The sequence below is a fragment of the Nothoprocta perdicaria genome, unplaced genomic scaffold (genome assembly GCF_003342845.1).
Source record: "Nothoprocta perdicaria isolate Ctin4 unplaced genomic scaffold, notPer1 scaffold_62, whole genome shotgun sequence".
NCBI classification, from domain to species: domain Eukaryota; kingdom Metazoa; phylum Chordata; class Aves; order Tinamiformes; family Tinamidae; genus Nothoprocta; species Nothoprocta perdicaria.
In genome coordinates, this window is record NW_020455888.1 from 2,704,879 (window position 1) to 2,709,497 (window position 4,619).

Here is a 4,619-nt window from a genome sequence, read left to right on the forward strand (position 1 = left end):
GTGGTCACCCAACACACACGCTCCGTAGGCAGTTGGCCGCTGCCTACGCTGCCCTAACTTCGGTCTCTACCCCTTGCCCAGTTATCCATTTCCACGGACCGTCCAGGAAATGAGCAGCCTTGGAAACTTCTGCCTCTCCGTCACGTATGAAACGAGCTAAACGTTATTGATGGAGCTGGACAGACAGATTGATGAAAAAAAAAAATCCAATTGTATTGGCTTTGGATGTACACGTAGGACTTAAGTCCGGGTTCTGGAATTAATTTCTCTTGCTCTTTTTTTTTTTCTTTTTCCCTGGCTATTTTTAACCTGGATGGGTTCTGCGATTCGTTTCGCACACAGCATTGGAAGCGGCCGGCGGAGCGGGGCCGAGCGCGGCGGAGAGGGGAAGGGAGGGCAGGGGCTGCCTGTGTTGGTGCTGCTGCCACAAGCAGCGCTCACCGACGTGCAGCTCCGGCCCCTTCGCCTCTCACATCTGTAAAGTGGGAATGACAGCCCCATGTCGCCCCTCAGAAAAGTTGGGAGGATAAATATACTCACGTTTTAAGGTGCTCACAGGGAAAAACAATTTAAAAGAGATAGAGAGAGAAATCAAGGCATCTTGTAAAGAAATATCAGAAAAAAAATGGCCATTTTGAATAAATAACTTTTTCTACTACAGTTCAACAACTCATCCTGCCCTAATGTTAATGTGCACATCTCAAGACATCCCTCTGTGTAGGTCTCTTATGAAAAATCATTTCCCGTGGAGACCCAGTGACTGCAGAGGGTAGACATCAATTCATAGCATCGGTTTCTAGGCACCCTGTATCTGAGTTTCTACCCAAGCAATCCCGGTGCTTGCAAGGCCAGAGGTTTAATCTGAAAAAGCTTCCTGAGCCTTAATTTACAGAATGAGATCTCTAATTGCAAAGCATTTATTTTCTTCAGTTAAATATAGATGATTATAATATGTGAGATCTGTCTTTTTTCCCTGTGCTCTCTTTAACTGCGTTTGTTAGACATGAAAGGAAAAGAGGATTAAAAGGGAGAGATCATATTGTAAACAGCCCTTCAGGGTAGGTGGGAAAACAACAGTAACTCTCTGAAACAGAACACAGGGATGCCCTTAGGAAAAGGTTTTGAAAGTGTCCTGCATTTTAAAGTTAATGAGTAAACAGATCTCAAACATTACTTTAAAGACTGACAATGCCGGCCTTAACATCTCAAGCATGCACCACAACTGAGAAGAGACAGAGGGAATTTTTAATGAGCAATAAATGGACTAATATTTTTGGATGCAAAGCTAAAAGCGGGTTAGTTCTGATGGGATGTGGGTTTGCTCTGAACTTTCTGACACAGTGGCTTTACTGTACTGGGTTCATTTGCTTTACAGCATCTTCTGTGGAGGCACCACTTTTTCCTTTAAACAAGAAAAAAGGACGGTCGTAGTAAATAATCCTCCCTTGAAGGGCAGTAAATCCGCTGAGTGTTGAGCCTGTTTGCTTGGGGGTGGTGTGGGCCTGTGCGTGGTCACCTCGTTGCTCTCCTGTGATGTCTGCTTTGCACCTGACTCGTGTTGCTTGTCCATGTCTGCCCTGCTCCCCTATCTGCTTGGGAAGACATCCCCAGGCTAGCAAAGTGCCATGAACAGGGCAACAATGTCCCCTTCCAGCAAAAGCTCATGGCACAGTCATCCCACGCTTGCTGCACTTCAAATGAACAGCCTCCTGGTTGTTGTATTCCTGAATGTGAGGCATTTGGAACGAAAGCTGGTCTTGCCTGGAGCTTTTGTAGAGTTCCCATCCCAGCCTCCTGATGCTCAGGGTCCTCTGCGTGGGCTGTTCCGTGTGTTCAAAGGCTACAGCAAAACACCGCAAACAGGACTGCACCTTTGCAGTCATGGGGAAGCCCCAGAAGGTCCCCAAAGCAGGTGTCCTTCACCTTCACCCAGAGCTGGCTCAAGGCAAAGTCACATCCTAAGCCCTGCTGTTCTGCTCATGCCTGGAAACACAAACACAGATGTTTCTGTTGTAAAGAGCTCATTCACACCTTCTGCCCATACCCTCTGCTGAAGAGAGGAGTCCCAACCCCCTGCCCACCACCAGCAGCCTGGAAGGGCAGAAAGAGGAAGGCAAAAGGAGTGTATCTTGCTGGGGAAAGGGGATGGAGGGATGTGTGGGTATAAGAAGTGCAGGCTGGAACAGCCTCCTGTGCAGGAGGCTGGATGGTTAAGGGAGAGTGGCATCAAGAACAGGAGAGGCAGGGTGAAAGAAGAGGCAGAGAAGGAGAGAACCCCTATTACCAGCCAAAAGCCAAGCCTATCGAAGCGCCTCTAAACCTGGGCATGCCTTCGCCACCTAGAGCCCTTCAAAACCCCACTGATGTCCTCCAGACCCTTTACCCACACAGGATGCCCCGAACCATATCACCTACTCCTAGCTCCCCATATCCTTACCCCTCAGAAATCCACGGACCATTCACAAACCTTCTTGCTGTCCTCCATTTCTCCCAAAGCTGCTCTGATGTAGCTCCAAAACTGAGGCAGCTCTGCATGCACCAGCACAGTTTACCAGCCTAAAAAACGAAGACAGAATCAGCTCCCTATACTTTACACATACAGACACCAGGGAGTACATGCCCCCCCTTGAGAGAACATATTAATAGCACCTCCACTCCCTTATCACAGCTGTTTTCTGACTCACCCTTTTCCTAAGGGTCAGCCACCACCTTCCACTGCTTTCTCAGCTGATAAGAAATACTTCGTTGAGCTTCCGTGCTCACTCATTGTGTTCTGTCTCTTCCAGAGCAACTAAAATCCCAATCTGTCTGCTCACACCTTCAAGCTGGACCCAGCTTCTCGGAGCTAAGGATCCGCACAGCTCCTCACAGACGTCCTGCCCTTCTCTCCGTGCTTGATCTCTCACCATGCTCCATCCTACCCAAGCGTATCATCTGCCCCTCCACGGGGAGATGTCTGCCCTCCTCCGCGAATCGCTGACTCCCTGTGGCCTCTCCCTCCCCTGCCAGGGCCTCCTTCAGCACATTCCCAGGCTCTCTCCTCTCATTAGCTCTTTCTGGGTTAGTCTTCCTCAAGCTTCGCTCTGCCTAAGTGACAGGCTGCCAAACAGGCCGGCTCCTATTTACGTAACCCTTCACTTGCCTCCTCCTGGGGGTGCTGCTTTGGGCCAAAACGAATACGTGTGAGCCCTGTCAGCCACAGCACCGGGTGGATCAACTCTTCCGTGGCTTCTTTTTACCCTACAGAAGCACCAGCAAAGCTGCTATATTTGTGCTCCTCAAAAACAACAACTGTGATTAGTCCATCCTTCATACCTGTATCGGCTCTATCAAGGCCTGTGCAATTTCTGGCACCCTTCTGAGCACCTGGAGCCTGAGGGAAGCGCTGCTGAGCTGCTGTGCATTTGGTGAGCAAAGACAAGAGGCCCCGCGCGTGAGGGCAGCCATGGCCTCCAGCACAGGGCCTGGCGAGAGGCTCCAAGCTGCCTGTGACCCCCTTTGGCGAAAGGCGAGGGTTCCGCTTTCTGTTGGCTGATAAAGTGGGTATTGTGAAGAAACCAGAAATACTAGTCCTGCTCGTGAGCTCTGCTGTGCCTCGGGCAAGAATACCAAAGCAGGATTCTCCCTTCAAATAGGAGTCAAACAGCCAGATATTCCCTGCGCAGTCCCAGGTGGAAAGAAGGCCACGCTGGCTGGGAATACACGTGGCTCCAAGGGCAGAGGTGTGCGAGTGGGGACGCACAGACCCAGCAAGACAACATGAACCCGTGGGATAAAGTGTTTGCTCACAGGACAGAACCAGAGGGATTCCGGCACCTGCCTTCCCTAGGTGTAGGGTAGGTAGTCCCAGTGCCTCTCTGTATTTGGCTCACCAGGAACATCAGCACTGACAGCAGGAAATGAAACCCAAGATGGAAGAAGGGAGTGCTCCAATACCTCTCAGAAGATAAGCACTGAAGAAAAGTTCAAAGAGGACTAGAAAAAGACAAACATTCTCTTTATGGTGCTTGAGATCAGATACCACAGAGAAAAGGTAGGTCCAAAGGTAGGTCTGGGAAATGGAATCCCTGGGACTTTTCAGTGGGAAGAGGAAGCCCCTTGAGCTAAACATATGCCACCATTTCCTGTCCTAGGCCACTGCCCACAAGCTCATGGCAAGCAGCAATATCAAGTGGGAAACTAAATGGATATGAGTTTAGGAATTTTGAAGTCCAAGCAAACCCGAAATCCCCTCAGAACCCAGGCTACTTTCCTCCTTGATCCCTGCTCCTCCTGTGCTTTGGGGTAAACATGGTTTTATACTTCATTAAAAGGCACTTTGAAGAAACAAAACAGTCCTTTTACCTGCCCTGAAAAGCCACATCCTGACATTTCCTCTTGTCAGTCCTCTCACTTCATTGGAGTGCGGGCCCTAAGTCAGCTGTCCAAATGCTGGTGTCAAATTCAGGCAAAAAAAATTGGGACTTCACTGACTACTCTGGCTAGATCTTCATTGATTGCAAAAGGCAAACTCCTCTCCAGGACTCACTAATACTTTCCAAAACCCTGTGGATGCACAAAACGAGGTCTGTAACACAATAAAGAAAAAAACAGGAATGCTCAAGACCTCATGAGTATCC

General features: G+C 49.3%; 1 long non-coding RNA gene across 1 annotated transcript; it reads right to left on the reverse strand.

Moving 5' to 3' along the window:
* Positions 1-1,666: 1,666 nt before the first annotated feature.
* LOC112956294 lies at positions 1,667-2,748 on the reverse strand. Its single transcript, XR_003251027.1, has 3 exons — positions 2,685-2,748; positions 2,468-2,556; positions 1,667-1,983 (listed from the first exon to the last, which is right to left on the reverse strand). It is a non-coding gene; the product is annotated as an uncharacterized LOC112956294 (long non-coding RNA).
* Between the last annotated feature and the right edge of the window lie 1,871 nt (positions 2,749-4,619).